This window comes from Pinus tabuliformis, chromosome J (genome assembly GCF_031772625.1).
Source record: "Pinus tabuliformis cultivar Carrire ecotype Pingquan chromosome J, CPIR1, whole genome shotgun sequence".
Taxonomy (NCBI): Eukaryota; Viridiplantae; Streptophyta; class Pinopsida; order Pinales; family Pinaceae; genus Pinus; species Pinus tabuliformis.
The window spans coordinates 1,200,027,743-1,200,051,186 of NC_142295.1; positions in this window are offsets into that span (position 1 = coordinate 1,200,027,743).

Below are 23,444 nucleotides of genomic sequence, written 5' to 3' on the forward strand. Positions count from 1 at the left end.
TTCTATTGATCCAAGGTTTATTTGGAAACAGAGATAACTGGTTCGCCCAACGGTTCGCCATTTGTTGTGGCCACAACCACCACCCTATTAAAACCTGCCCTGGTAGCAATTTTGAATGGGTCCCCTAGAAGTTTGATCTTTCACCTCTCTGAATGATCTATTTTATCCCAGGGATTTTAACTCTTTGCCGAGTCAAATCTTCAATTCCTAATGGTTAAGCCCCCCTTAATAAATCTCTGCCGCATGATTCATCTATAACCCTTTCTAGCCCTTCATTCATATCCTTCATCGGGACTTTTCAACCCTCAAAACCTCCCATCGCATCCTTATTTCTATATCAATGCTTTGATAATAGAAATACTCTACAAACATGCATAACTCACCCTTTTCACTTATCGCAATCAACACTATGCACCACTATACACCAGACCCAATGGCATTATTAACCATAACACCTGTTCATTTCCGGTCCGGAGCCAATCGCATATTGCAATCTGCAGGGTCTAGACTCTAAGGCCTATATATAAGGTGCACCGCGATCTGCCAGACCCGTTGGGATGATTAACCATCATATACATATTTTTGGGTTCGCTTCCCCCAATCGCAAATCATAATCGGTGGACCCCGGGGCTTATACACAATGCGCACCACAATACACTGGACCCGCCGGCCTTATTAAATCGTAACACATATCTATTTCGGGTCTGGAACCCAATCGCAAATCGCAATCGGCAGTCGGCAACAGTAAAGCGATATGCGATATGCGAAGGAGCGATGGGAAGACCCGACGATAACTATAGGCCTGGGTGCATAATGTTTGAAGTCCAGCCTTATGGGTCAGCTGCAGGTTTTCCCGCGTATTCCCATGTATTTCGATAAAATGCTGTGGTCGGGGATTTCAAAGGAAAATCCCATAAAGTGAATGGTCTACTTGTGAAGCATGGTTAAAGCAATCCTTGAGTAAAAATGAATATTATGGGCAACACAAATATGTGTCACAACAGGTTCGGTGGTTTGATAATCATAGTTGCTCTGCGTTGCACGATTAAATAGAAATTATGGCTAAATGCAAGGTTTGTTTGTGAGCATGTTTGTCAGATTTCTCATAATCATAGCTAATATGAATTATTTCTGCATGCGAGTTCGAGTGGACCCGGTAGCAGATAAAGGCGATTTATATCAAGATGACACCTCTGTGTCACTGGTGTCGATGTTGCAAAGGCATATTCTGCAAAAAGGGATATGAACCGCCATAGTGCATAATGAAGGCATGCTCCATGTCAAGAGGAAGCACAACGTTAATACATCAAGATGTTATTACCTCCAAACACACTTTTAATCATGCTAGATGTGGGATAATAAGTGCGGTGTCTTCAGTTTCCTTCAGGAAATGATAGGGAGTAATGTCCGCTCAATATAGGTGCGAAGGGATGACACGTAGTCATCCTCTTTTAATCAACATCTATTCACTTCCCCAGGAAATGAAGCACTGTAGCAGATATTCCCTTTACGTTTCGGCTGTTTCACCAATTGACTCTACACTTGTATATTCTAATGTGTATGGAAAATAGTAGGAGGAGGAAAAGTTGGGGAAGGGAAGACCAAGGGTCATTTTACTTCAACATAAGTATTACCTCCAGAGATGAGATGAGGGTTTTTTTTGGGAAAAACAAATTTTGATTTATTGTGAATAAAGAGGATTGTTTGGGTCAAGAAGGAGCATGTTGTTTCAGATTTATCTTTCTTTGCTTTCATGTGTTTAGAATCAGAGTGTTGTTGCTGGCATAAAGATAAATGTGTTTTGCTTTGTGCATATTGATAACATATAGTTCATGGTTATTCCTAGTTATTCGAATATAATTAAATATCATGCCTAACTCATGAAAGGTTATTGATTCAAAACTTTGTTAAACATCAGTTGCAAGTGTTGTTTGTATGGAAATGAATGTGTATTCCTGTATAAGTAATTGGATTGCAATTAGGTTTTAATACAACTTGTTCTTATGTGAACCAGTAATTGATTCATTTGGACTTGGAATCTATATATGATGGTTAACCTCTTTTTGTTATGCTCCTGCAGGATATATTAGGATAGTTAGGACTAGCTTAAGTAGTGAGAATTAGCATAGATAGGATTTAATACATATAGGTTAGCTGTTTCTTTTGTTGATTTAATTGAAGTTTTCCTTCAAGAAGCAATCCTTCAACACCTATAATAGTTTACGGGATCCTTTAAAACCCGTTGGAACTAGCTAATCCAAATGAAAGCAGATCTAATTAGGATTTGCGATCGGGTTAGTTCCCCTTGTTGGCATAACGAAAATTCGCCATGTCAACAAATATATAAATTATATATATAACTAACTTATCAATAATATTTCTAAGTAAACATTTATTTAAAAGTGTTTTAAAAGTAATCAATAATTTTGAATATGTCATAATGATTTTTTTTTAATAAATACATCATTTTCAAAAGTTTGATTTCTGTTTTTATTTCATTTTGCTCTTTTATTGGGTTGTTTGTATTTGTATTTTTTTTTGGGGTCTACAAAGTCGTGTAAAGTAGACTTTGTAAAGTAATCCTTTGCAACGAATTTTTTTTTAACGGTGGTTGAGGTTCTTTTGATAATGTTTACTAAATGTATTAAAATATCTATTTTTTAAATTATTTTTTTGCATTTTATTTAAGTTTTAATAACATTAATTATATCTTTAATAAAAGTGCATTGTGGTATATTATTTTTAATGAATATGCAATTTATTCCTTGTTGTAAGGAGGCATGCTAGTATTTTATCTAATCACATAATATAGAAAATAATTAAATAAATATAAATTAAAAATGTAAATTTAGTTTAATTTGGGTGGTGCAATGGAATAGTTGTTATTCTCCCCACTCAGGTTCAAGTCTTGTAGTTTGACATGTTTACTCTCTGGAATAGAGTAACTTTGTTGTGCTCTTAAATGAATATATACTGAGAGCTAGCCTAGAACCGACGACCTCTCTCTTGCTTTTGGGCCGAGAGAGAGGCTGAATATCTCTCTCTCTCTCTCTCTCTCTCTCTATATATATATATATATATATATATATACAAGTAAAATTATATTAATCATTTGCTAAAATACAAGGCATAGCTCTTGTAGGAGCATCCTAGAGTTGATACCAACATATTGAAAAACAAGAGGACAATGAGATCACTGAGTGGATCCAATACATTCCTTATTTCCTTTTTTCTTCTAACCGTTTATCCAACGTGAGGTGTTGGAAGAGGTTGTTGTGTTAACCATTATGGCTAGATTCTCTGCAGGTTTGACTTCAGGAGCTTTGGTTGCGACGAAACCTGCTTCTTTGTCACTATCTAAATTGTCAGACTCATGAGCATGATTTTGTACTCCTTGGATATGATCTAAGGATAATTCCATGTTCTATGGCTCTACCTCTGTAGAGGGAACTACGTCTCACTAACCTTCAGGTGTTCGGAGGATCCTCGTTGTAGCCTAATTCAAAGCCTAAGAATGCTTAACTTCCTGCACAAGAGAGAAGGCCTTGGGGAGATCTGGCGCAGTTGGAGAGGTAGCAGAAAGCTTGTGGATTTGTGTGCTTGAAGAAGGATCTTCATGGGTTAACTAATTGGCTGTTGGGGGCTGCGAGGTTGGAATTTCTGGAGGAGTAGGTCTTTGTTTAGAAGACTGAGAAGCTTGCCAACATTTATGGGTTTGTCTCTTCAGAGGCTTCGAGGAGGGAGAAGAAGGGTAGTTGTATTAAATATGTCCAACCCCTTGGTAGGATATGTGTTGAAAGGTTATTTTTTCATAGTCTATAGGTTGCATGAGGGAGCCCTCTAGCCAATCTATGCGATTTTTTTTTGGAATGCCATCAGTGAGATTTGTTTCTACACATATTCTTGCAAATGTGTAGATGCCTTTCTAGAATCGTTCTTCGTCAATATTGATGAAACATCCAAGCGTGTTTCCTGTCTCCAATGGTTGAGGATTACTGAGGCAAATATGCAGGTTGATAGGTCGAACCAAAATAGGGGTCTCCATTCCCTACATGTCTAGAGGGTTGAATTCAGGAAACTAGGGTTCTAAAGAGAGGCCTAAACACCACCATAACCAAGGTCCTTGTTCAAGAGCCTTTATATAGTCTTCTGAGTTATTGAAGATAAAAACAAACTAACCCCTAAAAAAGAGCTATAGAGAGTAATATGTAGTCCATGTTTTGTTGAGCTAGTCCCTCAAGGCTAGAGCTAAGGGTCAGAACCCATTAAACTTGCAGATAGGTACATTTTTGGCATAAAGAAATACTTTAAAAATAAAGACATCTTCAGTTACCTTAATAGATGGGGACTCCTCTGAATGTTCAGTGTTAAAGGATGGGTCTGAGAGGGATTTAGGATCAGAGTTGGAGTCGCCCCGCTTCACTTCTTTACTGAAGGATTTATTTTGCATTGGGTGCTTAACCCCCAGCGTTGGAACATTGGCTTGGCCTGAAGCATAGAAGGTTTGCATAAGAGAAGGGCTTTGGCCTCGTGCACCCCCCAAGAGACCTGTGGAACCCAAGGTTGTAGCTTCTCTTCCTATGCTTAGAGCATGGATAGAAGAGTCAATTTTCAACCACCGATGACCATGCACGAGCTCGAACTCAGAAAATGGAAAAACCATTGCTTTGGAAATTCAAAGCTGGATGTTTGCAATCAAGGAGTCATTTTTCACCGAGAGATAGGGAGGCGTTCCATCCATAGGTTTCACAAAGATGGAAAAAACCTCGGGAGTGCAGTTGAATTTGGTGCTCGAGATTAGAGCATATAGAGTCAAGGTTGAGGCGGCTATCGAGGAGCTACGATGCTTGATTAAGGAGCCATTAAGAGGGAGGCGACTAGGGTTTTCCCATTGTTCTCCATGCACGATCTGCATTGTTGCTTGTTGTTAAGTTTAGGTATGTTCTATGCTAGAGAAATTTATTTAAATTTTCACAGTTAGCAATCACATCAACATTAAATTAAACTACAGATAGAACATAAATATAAATTGCAGAAGACAAGCCAAGACAAGAGGACACAAGATGTGGCGCTAGCCAGGGATGAACCCCAATGTGGGGAAACTCTTGATCAATTCTTATTTTATGTTCTTCAAAGTTCAACAGAGAAAGTGAGAGAGATAGTACATTTACAATAGAGACAACACTTTGACTTTTGATATTTGTAGAGATCAGTTGAAGACATATTGCTTCAACTGATTCTCTAAGGTGACTTCTGCACCTATCATAGTGCTGCATCTCGTCCATATGCTGCACCTTATCGTGTAGCACCATCATGTTGCATCATGCATCATCATGCTGCTCATGATCACTATGCTTCTCACGATCTTCATTATGTTTCCCATACATCATGCTACCCATGATCTTCATCATGTTTCCCATACATCATGCTACCCATGATCTTCATCATGTTGCTCATACATCATGCTGCGCATGATCTCATACATCACTGAGTTGCCCATGATCTCATACATCACTGAGTTGCCCATGATCTCATTTATCATCATTCTGCTACACTATCCTTCAGTTGCTTCATTATACAACCATATGCATATTCCTTCCAGCAGACCCTTCTTAAACTATCCTTCTATTTTCATGCTGTCACCTACAACAATCCGATATTATGACAGCAACCGGATCCTATCCTTGTTGCTGCATATATATCCTTATGTATTGCGGTATAAGGCAATGGTAAATGCTGTGACCAAGAGACTGTGCTATTCATTTCCATTCCATAGGTCCTCACCATGACAACGTTAGGCTACAACCAGAACCCTTGTCATGACAACGTCTTAGATTTAGGGCTCTTCTGTACAATGATTAGGACCTATTTATGACATCGTATAAAGTCTTCTCCTCTACAGCATTTAGGGCTTCACGTTGCTGTAGTTTAGGGCTGCGTAAACCTTCACACCTTGGCAGCTACAGGTCTCTTTTTGACAGCGGTCAAATTTTCTTGTCATTATTATGTCTTTGGCTTCTTTCATGCTTGAATGCGGTTGACCTTCATATTACTACGACTATCCCTTATGACTGCATTTAGAGCTGTTTGGACAGTGCCTTAGTACCTGCGTTTAGGTGTATTAGGGCCTATATAAGGCTACAGGTCAGCGTATTAGGGCATCACTTGAATGTGTTTAGGGCTGTTCCATTTACAACGTGTAGGGACCTTCATGACGTGTGTGTGTATTCATTTACAGTGGATAAGGTTAGGGCATCATCTGCAGCTAGGCCAACGTATTATTTTTGGTGTCTCTCCTTCTCCAAAAACCCAAGACGTAGAGAGGAGGAGATCACTTCAAGAATGTGTCTCTAATGACTTCAAATCCTCTCTTATTTATAGTAAAAATATAGAGGTTGAATAGACATGTCGGTTGGGCTTCTGAGCCTACATAAGATGCTGGCCAATTTAACAATTTGTCCATAACATAAATAAATTCATAACTTCATAAATAATTATCAGAATTGAATGATCTTTAGATCAATCCTACACCTCTCGATGAGAGGGATCCAATAAAAATATCAATTGCCATAAATAAGATGACCCACATGGAGTTTTACCCTAGTTTCCAATTTTAACACTCCCTCTTAACTAGGAGAGAACTCCATCTGCTGAACCATATGTCTGTCTATACTGTCTTTGCCATCAGTGCCCTGCATTGCTCAACTCAGCTCTACTTAGCTATGCTAGCTCTGCTCAGCTTTGCTGGCTCTGCTCAGCTCTTCTCAGCTTTGCTCATCTCTGCTTGGCTCCGTTTTTCTCTGCTGGCTCTGCTCTACTCTACTTAGCTCTGCTGAACCATGAAGAAGAAGAATTGATCGAGAATGTCTCATACCATTCTCCACTGACTCGAAGTCAGTCTCAGAGTGCGTACCACTGGTCCTAGACCAGTCTCAACCGACCCAAAGTCAGCGTCATAGGGGGTACCACTCCTACCATTGGTCCCAGACCAATATCATCAGTCTTAGAGTGTGTACCATTGGTTCCAGACTAGTCCCAACCGACCCGAAGTCAATGTCATAGGGGGTACCACTCCTACCACTGGTCCCAGACCAGTATCATCAGTCTCAGACTGTGTACCACTGGTCCCAGACTAGTCTCAACCAACCCGAAGTCAGCGTCATAGTATGTACCACTCTCACTGGTCCTAGACCAGTCCTACACTGACCCGAAGTCAGTCTTAGAGTATGTAGCACTGGTCCCAGACTAGTCTCAACCGACTTGAAGTCAATGTCATAGTAGGTAAAACTCCTACAACTGGTCCCATACCAGTATCATTGATCTCAGATCAATGAAGGTCATCCTAGCATAGGGAGTATGGTAGATACAACGATGCGTCCATTGGTACTACTATGGTCCTAATCTCATTTACCTTCTCATTGATCAGATGAGAGGTACTTCCCATGAGCCCCAGACTGCATGGGTAGGATGCCTCGACAGGAGAACTTAATCAATCCTGTCCTCACATGAGAACTAATCATCCTGCTACACAATCGCCATGGAGAACACATCATCCAGGCCTCACAGGAGAGCTAATCATCCTGCTACATAATCGTCATGGAGAACACATCATCCAGACCTCATAGGAGAGCTAATCATCCTGCTACATAATCGTCATGGAGAACACATCATCCAGACCTCACAGGAGAACTAATCATCCTGCTACATAGTGGTATACAAACACCTCACTGAAGAGCTTTCGTAACCAGATTGCCTCTCAAGTAGCCATGTGATCTGATAATCACCCTATGAGTGACCTCTGTTAAATATTTATTAAATGAAAGTATTACAAACCCATGTGTTGGTGTGTGTGTCTATGTTATTTAGGCAATGGATCGATCAGATTGCTAATACACAGACACTAGAAATGGAAAACAACAGAGAAATACAGTAAGCAATATAAGAACACAAGAATTTAATAAGGAGTTCACCCTATTCTCCAGGGCTACGTCTCCAATCCAGCTCTCAGTGGTGGCCTTATTTTATTGTGTCTTGAAGCAGAGAATTACAAGAGCTCAATGTGAGTCTCCTGAAATGGAATTTTGCTTGGCAGGGTGGTTCTTGGATGCCCCAAGCCACTAGAGTACACAGACTCTTTTCCTTACTAGCTCTTTATGACCTTCTGGTCTACAATGGAGAGAGCCCAATGTGGTGCTCAATCCGAACAGATCCTCTCTAGGATGGCTTGAATCCCTCAAGCTCTCTGGTGCTCGATGCTGCCTTCCGTTAGCTCGACCCTTTGTCTTCCATTCTGCTATTGCTTCACTGTCTTTTTCTCCCTGTTCTTCCTTTCTGTGTTCCGTCCTCCTCTCGGGGGTTCTGGTTGTTGTTCTCTTTCTCTCTGTGTGTGTTCTGTTCTCTGTTCATGGCTTAAAACCATTCGTACCCATGGCTCTTTGATTCCTTTTCCCACTTCCCATTGGATCGCCTGCTATAGCTTCGCTTGGAGTTCCCTGTTCGGCGTCATCATCAGGCTCACAGGGAGTGGCCACATGTCCTCCTGCAACTGTGCCGATACGCTTCATCGGTTCGGTTTTTTCGTTACGTCGTGGAATGAGTTTTCTGCCACCTTGGTAGTAAAATCGAACATCAAATCTTTACAAACTGCAGCTTAATCCCCCGTCGATTCTGCTTTCCCATCGGGCGCGATCTCAGCCGTTATATCTGGAGCCCCTAGAGCCGACGCCGTTCGCTCGTCCCGTGCGGTTGACTTGCTCGACCATTAGCGTGCGATGAGCGGTGGTTTTCTCTTCCCTCTACTTGCCACGCGTCGACCACTGAGTGGGATCGCTCCATTTTCGCCAATTCCGCTTACCGTTTGAGGGTGCCCCCGATCAATATCGCCGGTTTTTCGGAGCGGGTCCTGCCTTTAGCGCTTTATCCTTTATCCCACGGTTTTCCAGTTCCCATGTGACTAAGTGCTCGAGGCTTCCCCAATTTGAGGGTTTTTTCCCAGCGATGCGCACCTCCTCTATTTCCCGATCCAGGCCTCCCAGGGGCTAAATCTGCCTCCCATGCAGTCTCCATGGGTCTCGGTCAGCGCGCTTTGACCGAGGTCCTCGTCGTTCCACGCTGGTTGCCATTGCCACTGGTTCAGAGGTGTTTTCGATCGCTGTTGTAATTTCTTTGAAGTCTGTCCCAACTTGGTACGGCCATGGCTTTGTTTAATCTCTCTTTATGGATCCAATTCAGATCATGGCCTTCCCACTGAAAATCTTTTGGACCACCAAAAGTTGGTTTTCTTTCAAGCATCGACTAAGTGAGAGTACTGATGTCTCACTTTCCAAATCTCAATCCACTTTGCACTGCTCGGATTCGAATCTTTGAGTCCAATTTGGAGGTACTCAACATCCCCTCTGCACATCGTCCTTACCTTCCTATCCAAGACTGTGTCTTCTTGCAATTCATTAAGATATTCAGGTAGCAGGTCATTAATAAAAGGCAATTGACTTTGCTCTTCAGGATCCCCAATCATTGAAGGTTCAAACAATCTCAAGCAATCTGCATTTATGACTGAGTAGATGTGCATGTAAGTTGGTAGATGTTGTAGATCTAACCCAAGAATATTTTAGATCTGATATAAAAGTATAAGATAATGCAAAGAAACCCAGAAATAATATACATTATTACCTTGGGTACCTCCCTTGGTACCCCATATTATCCCCCCTAGGTATATAACATTCCACCCCCCTAAGCATGTTTCGTCCCCGAAACATGGGAAGAACACAAATAATAAGATCTACTCAAAAGAGTAGTCCACTGGTACCATGCACGTGCATCTAGCCATCCAAGAGAAAGGTGAACCCTCGATCTCGCTGGTGCCTCGCTCACTTGAGATGGAAGTTGACCGTGGTAGCTCTTCTGTGTTGATGTGTAGTAGGTGGCTCTTCTCTCCTTTCTATCCGTCATGTGACTACTTGGTTTCCATCTTGATGGTTGTCTTGCGGGGTGATGTGGGTGATGATATGTTGAAGTTTTAACCCACGATGGCTTTTGCTGGACTTCACCCTGCTGTGGTGCCTGTTGTGGTGTCTTCTTTTTCAATATGACTTCAACCATTGAGCCCTCCTTTGATGTATCATCACCTGTAACCTTTTCTTCTTCAGCCTCTGTTTGTGTTTGATTGTTGATCATCAAGGGCTCATCATTTGATATGTCAGTCCCTTGAACATCTTCTGCTTCAGCCTCCATGTGCTCTACCTGTTTATGGATGGAAATATCCTGTAATGTAATTTTCTTCTTTTTATGCCATAGCTTCAGGAATTTCTTTTGCACATTAATATTCATAGTACCCACTAACTCCATCCAAGGGTATCCCAAAACAACATCCATGTTATCCATATTTGAAGCATACAAATCACCATGAAACACATACTTATCCATAGAAAGCTTCAAATCCTTATAGATTTGAACATCCTTATCATCAACCTGTGTATTTTGAATTTGTTTTGCTGGGACTTGCAACTTGTTTGCCAAATTAACACTGATAAAATTATGTTTACAACGAGGATTGATAGAAACAATGATCTTCTCTTTCTGAATCAATCCATGAACCTGCAATAAGGATATACCAGTAGGAAATAGACCCACATGTTTCTCCTTATCTTGTTTTCTGGCATGAGACCATCTGTCTAAAAGTAATTTTTCAAATTCTTTATCCGACAAGTCGTCGGACTGTTTGATGCCAAGTGATCTCCACCATCTGTCAGCCTCTTCTGTCAAATTAAGCCGTACCATACCTTTCCAACATATCCAATATTTGGACTTTATTCTTTGTATGAATTCTTCAATAGTAGGACCATCATCTTTTCCTGTAAAATATAGATCCTTGCTAGAAGCCATGAAGAGTTTTGAAGAATTTCACTTACTTGAAAAGTTGAAATTGTTGTAATTTAGTCAATATTGCTCAGAATTCTTATTATGACCTGTTTTTGGAAATGGAACAACCCTTCTGCATCTGCCCATGTGATAGAAATTTTGATCCAGGCTCTAGAATTCCAGATCTGCGCTGCAACTTTCTAGTTTCTCAGCATTTAGCTCTCCATCATATATAGGCAAATCAAATTTAACATCTAGCTTAATCAAAGATGCTTTCTTATTATGCACAGGGCTATTAGGAGGTGTGAGAGAGCTTTCCTCTTTCCCTTTTCTTTTTGAGTGGTCATGGGAATGAGAATCATCTTCTTCTTTGTCTTGTTTAGAACCTGATGAATCTTCATCCTTATGCTTTCTAAAGTCCCTATACATTTCTTCTACCATAAACTTTATAGCTAGGAAACTCTCTATGAATTGAGGGTTTGGCCCCATAGAACCTTCCTCTGACATTGTCTTCCGAGGATAGACTCTCCCAATTTCAGGATTAGTTTCGACCAACTCTCCTTCTCGTAATTTGAGCTTTGATCTAGTGAGCATTCAACAGCTAAACCAACACAAACTTGTCTAACCTTACAACCTTGAGCTCTGATACTGCTTGATCTGATAATCACCCTATGAGTGACCTCAGTTAAAGATTTATTAAATGAAGGTATTACATACCCATGTGTTGGTGTGTGTGTCTATGTTATTTAAGCAACGGATCAATCAGATTGCTAATACACAGACACTTGAAATGGAAAACAACAGAGAAATACAGTAAGCAATATAAGAACACAAGAATTTAATAAGGAGTTCACCCTATTCTCCAGGGCTACGTCTCTGGTCCAGCTCTCAGTGGTGGCCTTATTTTATTGTGTCTTGAAGCAGAGAATTACAATGAAGGAGCTCAATGTGAGTCTCCTGAAACGGAATTTTGCTTGGCAGGGTGGTTCTTGGATGCCCCAAGCCACTAGAGTACACAGACTCTTTTCCTTACCAGCTCTTTGTGACCTTCTGGTCTATAATGGAGAGAGCTCAATGTGGTGCTCAGTCCAGACAGATCCTCTCTAGGATGGCTTGAATCCCTCAAGCTCTCTGGTGCTCGATGTTGCCTTCAGTCAGCTCGACGCTTTGTCTTCCATTCTGCTGTTGCTTCACTGTCTTTCGTCTCCTTGTTCTTCCTTTCTGTGTTCCGTCCTCCTCTCGGGGTTCTGGTTGTTATTATCTTTCTCTTTGTGTGTGTTCCATTCTCTGTTCATGGCTTAAAACCATTCTTACCCATGGCTCTTCGATTCCACTTCCCACTTCTCGTTGGATCACCTGCTACGGCTTCGCTTGGAGTTCCCTGTTCGGCGTCATCATCAGGCTCACAGGGAGTGGCCACATGTCCTCCTGCAGCTGTGCCAATTTGCTTCATCGGTTCGGTTTTTCCGTTACGTCGTGGAATGAGTCTTCTGCCACCTTGGTAGTCAAATCGGACGTCAAGTATCTACAAATTGCGGCTTAATCCCCCGTCGATTCCGCTTTCCCATCGGGTGCGATCTCAACAGTTAGATATGGAGCCCCTAGATCCGACGATGTTTTCTCGTCCCACGTGGTTGACTTGCTCGACCATTAGTGCATGATGAGCGGTGGTTTTCTCTTTCCTCCGCTTGCCACGCGTCGACCGCTGAGTGGGATCGCTCCATTTTCGCCAATTCTACTTACCGTTTGAGGGTGCCCCCGATCAATACCGTCAGTTTTTCAGAGCGGGTCTCGCCTTTAGCGCTTTAGCCTTTATCCCACGGTTTTTTGGCTCCCATGCGACTGAGTGCTTGGGGCTTCCCCAATTTGAGGGTTTTCGCCCAGTGATGCGCACCTCCTTTGTTTCTCGATCCGGGTCTCCCAGGGGATAAATCTGCCTCCCACACAGTCTCCATGGGCCTCCGTCAGCGCGCTTTGACCGAGGTCCTCGTCGTTCCACGCTGGCTACCATTGCCACTAGTTCAGAGGTGTTTTTATCGCTGTTGTAATTTATTTGAAGCCTGTCCCGACCTAGTATAACCATGGCTTTGTTTAATCTCTCTTTATGGATCCAATTCAGATCACCATGCTAGTAGCAATATACTCTGCCTTGGCAGTGCTCAAAGCCACCGACTTCTGCTTCTTGCTTAGCCAAGATATCGAAGCAGATCCCAAGGAGAACCAACACTGAGAAGTGCTCCAGTGATCCTTCACACTTCCTGCCCACTCAGCATTTGAAATATTCCAAGCAGTGTGTCTCAATCCATGAGAGATTGTGCCTTGAAGATATCTCAGAAGATTCTAGGCACCGATCCAATGAAGCTCAACCAAATATGAGCTCACCATGCTAACTACAACACATATGTCCGGACGGAGGTTCTCCAAGAACATCAATGTGAATGAGTTTATGAAACTCAGAGGCATTTCCAAAATCTGGTCCGACATCACTACCATATAACTTCTTGAAAGTTAAGATCCTCGAGGTATTCACAAGCTTGCAGTTTATCTTTCCACATTCGGAATCCAACTCCCTCTGTCTCCTACAAATGAGAGGGTCTGTACCTGTCAGACATAGGTGCCGGTATGAGAGTTCTATCATCCACAACCTTCAAGTAATGGTTCGGATCGATTTCACTCCTAGTGAATCTCAGCTTCATCAGACAATTGTTGATCCTATCATACTATGCCCGGGGTGATTTGCTTCAAGCCATAGAGGGATTTCTACCACCTGCATACATGAGATTCCTGATCATGAATCTCAAACTCCTTGGGTTGTTCCAAACCTGTGGACCCGTGGCATGAGTGGAATGGTCCCCTTATAAGATTTTCCTTCGGTACATCTCATACATGTACCTTCATGCTCTTCAGGCATCCCTATCACCATCTGACTCACAGAATTATGGTGCTGTGTCAATGGACATAGTTCCCAGTGGACTTCCTGCAACTTGATACAACCCTGAACTCAAAAACATCTTTGAAAAATATATTTTCAAGCACGTACCTTTCCGTCGATGAGTGCCACCCTATAACCTTTGACTTCCATTGCTGACATGGATACCATGTTCTTCTTGTGATCAGGTACATAAAAGAGATTCTGTAAATGAATCGAGTTATCCTAATTCAATTGAAGGGTAACATTCCCTGCACCCTTTTCGGGATAGGTGGTATCAGCTCCAAGAATAATCCCACGATTATCTATCCGATGAAGTGCCCGGGGTTCCTTGTTTTCTTTGAAGAGTTGACCATTTCTCCTTGATAAACTGTATTACCTGTCATTCCCTTGAGCCTGGAATGATTTGTCTATATTCATCAAGAGAAGTGTCTCTACCATTCAGACACTCCTTTGCATAATGGCCGAACTTATTGTAACCAAGGCATCTGTCTTTCCTTCCACCCTTAGATCCTAACTTCCCAATGAAGTGATCTTTAGGTAGGCCATCAGAACCTTCTGCTGCGCCATTCTGATAATATTCTTTGATTCGACTTCTCCTAGGGTGAATTTGAAGAGGGATGAGGAACCCATTGATCCTTTTATCTTGTCCCAACTCTCTTTGGTGATTGCTCTTTCACTCTTGCTTAGGCATTGCCTTCATCTCACCTCTGATACCATGTTAAGTTTAGGTATGTTCTATGCTAGATCCATTTATTTAAATTTTCACAGTTAGCAATCACATCAATGTTAAAGTAAACTGCAGATAGGACACAAATATAAATCGCAGAAGACAAGCCAAGACAAGAGGACACAAGATGTGGCACTAGCCAGGGACAAACCCCAATGTGGGGAAACCCTTGATCAATTCTTCTTTTATGTTCTTCAAAGTTCAACAAAGAAAGTGAGAGAGATAATACATTTACAATAGAAGTCAACACTTTGACTTTTGATATCTACAGAGATCAGTTGAAGACATATTGCCTCAACTAATTCTCTAAGGTGACTTCTTCACCTATCATAGTGCTGCATCTCGTCCATTTGCTACACCTTACCGTGTAGGACCATCATGCTGCATCATGCATCATCATGCTGCTCATGGTCATTATGCTGCCCATGATCTTCATCATGTTGCTCATACGTCATGCTGCACATGATCTCATACATCATTGAGCTGACCATGATCTCATTTATCATCATGCTGCTACACTATCCTTCAGTTGCTTCATTATACAACCATATGCATATTCCTTCCAGCAGACCCTTCTTAAACTATCCTTATATTTTCATGCTGTCACCTACAACAATCTGATATTATGACAACAGCTAGATCCTATCCTTGTTGCTGCATATATATCCCTATGTATTGCGGTATAAGGCAATGATAAATGTTGCGGCTAGGAGACTGTGCTATTCATTTCCATAGTTCCTCACCATGACAACATTAGGCTGCAACTAGAACCCTTGTCATGATAGCATCTTAGATTTAGGGCTCTTCTGTACAGTGATTAGGAGCTATTCATGACAATGTATAAAGTCTTCTCCTCTACAGTATTTAGGGCTTCACGTGGCGGTAGTTTAGGGTTGCGTAAACCTTCACACCTTGGCAGCTACAGGTCTCTTTTTGAATACGGCCAGATTTCTTGTCATTATTATGGCTGCGGCTTCTTTCATGCTTGAATGCGGCTGACCTTCATATTACTACGGCTATCCTTCATATTACTGCGGCTATCCCTTATGACTGCATTTAGAGTTGTTTGGACAACGCATTAGTACCTGCATTTAGGTGTATTAGGGCCTATATAAGGCTACAGGTCAGCGTATTAGGGCATCACTTGACTGTGTTCAGGGTTGTTCCATTTACAGCGTGTAGGGACCTTCATGACCCGCGTGTGTCTTCATTTACAGCGGATAAGGTTAGGGCATCATCTGCAGCTAGGCCAACGTATTGTTTTTGGTGTCTCTCCTTATCCAAAAACCCAAGATGTGGAGAGGAGGAGATCACTTCAAGAATGTGTCTCTAATGACTTCAAATCCTCTCTTATTTATACTAAAAATATAGAGGTTGAATAGACACGTCGGTTGTGCTTCTGAGCCTACATAAGATGCTGACCGACCTAACAATTTGTCCATAACATAAATAAATTCATAACTTCATAAATACTTATCCGAATTGGATGATATTTAGATCAATCCTACACCTCTCGATGAGAGGGATCCAATAAAAGTATCAGCTACCATAAATAAGATGACCCACATGGAGTTTGGCCCTAGTTTCCAATTTTAACACTTGTAATTAACTATACAACATATGATTGACATGTCTTTTGTTAGTTCTAGATATTACTAATGCCCAAATATAAATTAAAAATAATAAATATTGAAATATTTCATATCTAATATAGCATAAACCTTACCTCAACTTGAGAATAAATATACACCTCAATCATCTTCACTTGGAGATGTATCTATATAATTTTTTTTTTAATGCTTATAGCTTTTGATACTTTTCTACAATGTCGCAATTTAAATCATTTTCCTCATATAGTAGTTTTTTTAGCACAACATTTTAAGTAAATCTTGTATCTCTCCATTTTTTTAATTGATAATATATTATTTCCATTTTGCAAAATGTATGCTTTTAATTTCACTCATAAATGGATCACTGTTGGAACTATAAATATTAATTTTGTGTCTCAACATAGATAAATAAGAATTGAATGTAACCTACAAATAATTAAACTTGATTTCTAACTTTAAACACTAAAATAATTAAATTTATATCTCTTACCGAAAAAGTTGCTTCATTGTGAATGGCTTGAATACGAGAGATGGTTTGTGGTCTCGACAAGGAATAGTGTTGAAAATGTAACTAGGTTCAGTGTTCATAATTGTCACTATACTTGTATCAATATGTATTTTATGTAAAAGCTAAAAGAAGAAAAATAATTTATTATTATTATTATTATTTTTTATTAGTCAAATCATGGTCTTCATGCTTCTAGGGTTTATTGAGTATTTTTTTTTTTTTCACTAGTCAGTCAAATGTACTTGAGCCAAAGTCCCATTTGGATGATTTGTAAGAAAAAGAAAAATCATTTTATTTGAGTGAAAAAGTCAACTTATGTCACCATGAGACCAAGTCGACTCTCCTAGAAAAGTCAACCCAGAAAGGCATCTATTCAAACTCCTGTACAACTATAAGTATAGTGCAATTCAACCTCATTTGGCACTAATTCCATCACATCAATTTTTGCGCTAGGAAAACAAAAGAAATTAGCGAAAGTCAAGAAAAGAAGAGAAAAAGTCAAAGGAGAGAGAGCAAAGGTCAAAAGAGTGAAATTCTGTCCTAATTCTATTGAATGTGTGAAATTTCAGATCTACCGTAGGGCCAAAAATTTCAGGGATATTGAAGGGCCGTAAGATTTCAGAGTTTGACTAGATTTGAAGAGCGTTGACTAACATTGAATTTGTTGGATTTGATTTCGTTGAGGAAGGTTTGAAGGAGGGTTGACTTGGATCTTGTGGCAAGTCTTCGTCTTGATTTTTTGGTCTTGTATATCTCACTTTGATATGATTCTATAAGGAGAGGAGTTGTTTGGGTTTTCCCCTTGTCGATTTTCCCCCTGGATTGGAGCCTATATCATTGTGTTCTTTGTCTCTAATGGTCTTCATGTTTTACATGTTTTAGTAATTGTTTTATGAAGATAACATACTAAAAGAAATAATAAGCCAAAAAATATTCACAAGAAATTATCAAGTAAGAGCAATCAAACCTAATCTACTAGCATATTTGATTCCTCAACATGGTATCAAAGCTAAGGTAAAGGAAGAGTAACTTGAAGATCACATTATGTTGGAACATTAGATACTTCGACAATATTCATTCTCAAGGCACTTTGGAAACATCATTTGTTGTAGAAACTATCTCTCTCTCTATCAGTGGTTCTCTTGTTCACTCACCATCTATCATTAAATAAGTCATCATTACATATTAAATATATTATTATAGTAACCCTCCTTGAAGACATCACTACAAGCAAGCCATCACTCAAGAGAATTTGGGAAGCATCATCAACTTTTTGGAACACTTTTACAATAACATGATCTTCTTTGACAAGCAAGTACTTTACTATACTCCATGTCTCAATCTTCAAATCAAATGGCATTTTTTTATAAGGAAGGAAACAAAATTGATGGAACATCAAACTTCAAAGCTTGGAAGAAGAGAACGACAACACTCAAGAAGTGGCCAAGTACAATAAGGGTGAAATAAGTGCTCAAAGAATTCTCATTGAGTCCATCAACGATCACTGTATCCCCTTTATTGCATATTTGACCACATGAAAAGAGGTCTATGACAAGTTGGTAAAATTATACTCTGTCAATACTACAGGTCATAAAATATCCTTAAGGAATCAACTTTACAGAACAAGGTTATCAGAATATGAATATTTGGCTTCATACCTTGTGAAAATATTGAAATTGAAAGATCAACCTCAAGAGCTTGGAGAAGTCACATATGATTCTGAGTTAACTACTTGCATACTCAATTCTCTACCTTCAAATTGGAGTAGTTTATTACCAACATCTATTCAAGAAAAGATACTCCAACATTTGATGAATTGTGGGCTTTATGTGTTCTAGAAGAATAAGATTGAAAGCCAAGCATGACATCGAACCCAACAAAGAACAATCTCAAGCTTTTTCTACTAGATCAAAGAGGAAGTTTGGAATATTTGAACCTTGTAAAAAATACAACAACAACAACAACAACTAGCCACGTGGAGACCGAGACATGTCCAAAATACAATGCTTTGGTTGCAATGGATTTGGACATTATAAGAGAGATTGTCCTAAATATCCTAGGAACAATAATAACAAAAAGAGGAAAGAAAGAAGCAGAGCTCACATTGCAGAAGAGGAGGAAGCTGAGAAGAAACTTAAGATTGAAGATAACAATGACCTTTATTATTGAATATTTTGATGAATACCAAGTTTGCAAGAAGTTCGTTTTTACAGTAGTTAGAGCAGTAGTTATAGTTACACTTAGAAGATTATTGGGATTTGCAAAGTAGTTACAAAATATCTAGAAGAAGCAGTGGAAAAGTATACATAGAAGGAACACTCAGTTGCATCTCATTATACAGAACTAAAATCATTCATCACATTATCCAGCAAGCGAAAATAAAATAGTTTGGGTCATCTAAAGTTGTCTACACATCATTCCACGGTCACAAGCATTCTGCAATCATCGAAGCAATTAGTTTCATCATGAGTATTTTAAGGCAGTCAAGTGACTACAAGACTTACAATAGGAGAAGATCTATAGAAAAATCTAAGTCATTTCCAATATGATATTTTGTCTCAAGTACTAGTCTAGTAATACTACCATTTGAATGGAAGAATCAAAAGATTGTATCAAAAGTCTATTCTACTAGAAGAACATGAAAGCAACATTGAAGCAGTCTAGCAGTATAAAAGTATGAAGTTAGTCTAGAATTAACATGGAAGCATGAATGTAACATTTCTCATCACAAAGAAGGAACTTCATCATCCATGAGAAAAGAAGATTAAAGAAGCAGTTAAATGACATATTGGAAGGAAGATGTACACTTATCTTGAAAGAAGCTTTTGTAGAAAAAGGACTCATACCTTCAAAGGGAGTTGAAAGAAGAACATGATTCAGAATTGTCCTTGGATAGAAAAAACATGATATGTCTTGGTCAAAAGATAAGAAGGAAAATCAAGACTCCTCTAGATGAATTCTTTGACTTATGGCAGCAAAAGACATCATTGATAGGACTTTTTGATTAATGCGAGGAAGGAAACAATGTCAAATTTAGAGGGAGCAAGGAGAAAGGACCAAATTAAAGGATCTTACTACTTGAAATTGGGTGCAAAATCGATTGTTTTGGCAAATCTATAATGTTTGGGATTTGATTTGGTTTCCAGGAAGGAAATATAGAAGACATGTGTATAGAGGTAGAAAAGGAAACAAACAATCTATTATAACAACTACAACCACCCTCCAAATTTTTTCCCATGCTTCGATTTTGGAGCCTTCCTTGCTATCCACAGGAGCTAATATTGCATTGATTCAGGTATTCATGCTTTGGCTGAGACTTATATTTTTCATTTGTGCTTGTGTTTGCTTGTTTCCACACTTAGTTTATCTTTCTAACTCACAAGTTGATCTCACAACTTGGTTTCATAGCAGTTATGGGCTTGCCTCCATAAAGTGCGCAATCCTTGAGGGCAAGCAACCTTGATGATGGGAATCACGTAGTTCTGATTGGCAGTTATACTTGAGCTCAGACATTGCGCACTTATGGAAGGCATCCGAACATTGAGCCCAGAAACTATGCAATCCCTCACTAAGCTCAGAAACTGTTAAAATTGGAAACTAGGGACAAACTCCACGTGGGTCATCTTATTCATGGCTGATAATATTTTTATTAGATTCCTCTCATTGGGAGGTGTAGGATTGATCTAAAGATCATCCGATTCCGATACGTATTTACCGAGATATGAATTTATTTTGATTATGGAATTATTATCAAGCTGGCCTACAACTCATGTAGGCTCAGAAGCCCAACAATCACAACTATTCAAACATAAAAAATTGTGTATAAATACAGTAGGAATTTTCCTCATTTGCACTCACTCATCTCATCACATCTCTCTCTCTCTCTCGTGCGTAGAAAAGAGGCTCTTCTCTACTGTGTAGAAAAGAGACTCTCTCTCACACATGTGGAAGGAAGGATGTAGTTTTGGGGCAGCAATTACAGAACCAAAGTTTGACCAGTGTTGACCAGAAGACTCCCTCCTCAAAACTTCGCTATAGGTCCATCTGGATCTCCTCTGAAAGCCGCATTGGTGGAATCAAGCTGATTCAACGGTTGGTTTGCGAGATATTGTTTGCCCTAGTTTGGGATGGATCTAGGGTTTTCTGCTGCTAATGTAAATTTGACTTATGTACTATTTCTCTTTGCTGGATTATTGAAGATAAAGGAAGATTTGATCAAAGGGTTTCCCCACATTGGGGTTTGTCCCTAGCTAGCCGCCACATCTTGTGTCTCTTGTCTTGGCTTGTTTTCTGTCGATCGTTTAATGTTCTATCTACAATTTACTTTATGTACATATGCTTGCTAATCTGTGGATAATAATAAGAAAGATAAGTACTCTGTTATAAGCATAGAACATACCATAACTTAACATGGTATCGGAACTGAGGTGAAGACAAAGGCTGAGCAGGAGCAAGAGCAATCACTAAAGAGAAGACTGGCAGGGCTATCCTAAAAGAACTATGGGGTCCTCATCATGCTTTCCTGCCAAGGACAAGCTCCATGAGAAAGATGACTATCATGGATGGAAGATGTCTATTGATCTAACCCTAGAAGATCAAGGAGTGTTGGACCATGTGAGAGGAAATATTGTTGAGCCTCCATCAAACGCATCCGCTGCTGCCAGGAACAAATGGAAAAATGAAGAAGTCAAAGAAAAGAATATCATTTAGGACTCTATTGACAAGCGCTTGGTGGCCTACATCTCCCACCTGAACACGTCCAAGGAAATCTACGATAGACTGGTAAGTTTATTTAAAGTTAATGATGCAAATCAAGTTTTGTTTCTTACAAATAAGCTGAAGGAAATTAAGAAGGGTAAAGATGAGAGTATGCAAGCATACTTCTTAAGAATCACCGAGATCATGAACGATCTCCTATCTATTGGGGAGACTATTAATGATAGGGAAATGGCACTCACGACTCTTGGAGGATTACCATCTGAATGGTACATGTTCAGGACTACTCTTCTGAATAATAATGTAATTCATGGTTTTGAGGAATTAATGGCTAGATGCATCCAAGAAGAAACAAGGGTAGAAGAGCAAGAAATGCCCATGCCTAAAGGTCCTCCTGCTGCCTTTTCTTCTCATGCTAAGAAAAGAAACACTTCCGGGACTAAATAAAAAAGAAAGGCTAGACCTAAGGGTGGAAGAAAAGGACAATGTTACGTTTGCGACAAAGCAGGTCACTATGAAAGGGAGTGCCCTGATAGAAAGGACTCACATTGGGACGCTGATCAAAATCCCTCTCATGGAAATCAAAGGAATGGAAAATTCAATAGCAAAGGTAAAAGGAGTGTTGGAAGTGAAGGAAGAGGACAACCATTCAAGAAGGCTAGAAATTCCAAGTATGAATCCAACATTGTTGAAAATAAGCAGAATGAATTTTATCTACCAGCTGCTCTATCTACCTCTGCTCCTTCAGACTCAATGGGAATTTGGCTCATTGATAGTGGTTCCTCAAGGCACTTCACTGGTTACAAAGAAGTTATCCATAATCTGATAGAGAAAGAAACTAACCTGGAAATTGTCCTTGGAAATAATATGAAATATCATGTGAAAGGTGTAGGGAATGTCTCTCTCAAATTGAATCAAGGTAATATGATCCATTTACATGATGTATTATATGTACCTTACCTCAAAAAGAACCTGGTGTCCATCTCGGAAATGGAAGACAGGCTACAAGGTAACCTTCAGCGATGACAAGGTACGTATATGGAAAAATAATGTTAAAGATGCCTTCACTATTGGGTTTTGAGTTGATTCATTATATCGGGTTGGTGGAAGTCCGCTAGGTGTCATGTCTTGTGACACATCTCTTCAATCCAAACTTTGGCATCAAAGGTTTTCCCACCTTCATTATAAAGCTCTACCCGATGTAAGACAAATGGTAATAGGGATGCTTGAATTCTGAGTAGAGAAAGAAGGTGTATGTCTGGGATGTGCCGAAGGAAAGCTCAAAAGGGGACCATTCCCCTCAAGCCCAAGCAAGACCTCCAATATATTACAGTTGGTTCACTCAGACATATCTGAGGCTGGAATTAAGAGGGAGACTACTACACCATATACTCCTGAGCAGAATGGTGTGGCAAAAAGGAAGAACCATATGATTGTGGAAGCTGTCTGTGCCATGCTCCATGATCAAAGATTTTCGAATATTCTATGGGCAGATGATGTAACAATGCTTGATATGGAGGAACCCATGGATCTGATTGATCCTCCTCCACATGAGCCTTCCTCTTCTAGGAAGAGGCCTTCATGGCTTAGGGGGCTACTATGTGATGCTGAAGGACATGCTGCACCCCGAGGAACATTCCGTGAAAGTAAGAAACCTAATAGGTATCAGGGATACCTGACCATACAAAATGAGCCTTCATCATTCTCAGATTCCGTCAAGCTTCAAGTATGGAAGGATGCTATGACTGAAGAATATGAGTCTATTATGAAGAATGATGTTTGGGAAGTAGTTCCCAGACCCCAAGACAAGACAATTGTCACTCCTAAATGGCTTTACAAGATAAAGCATGTAGCAGATGGAAGTACGAAAAAGTATAAGACTCGTTTTTTGCTTGTAGTTTCTCCTAGAGGGAAGGTATAGACTATGATGAGATATTTGCACTTGTTGCCAGATATACCATCCGCTCGATCATAGCCCTTGCGACTTCACAAGGATGGAACCTACATCATATGGATGCCAATACCACATTATTTCATGGTTCGATCAAAGAAGAGGTCTACGTGGAGCAAACCGAAGGATTTGAGATTTATGAT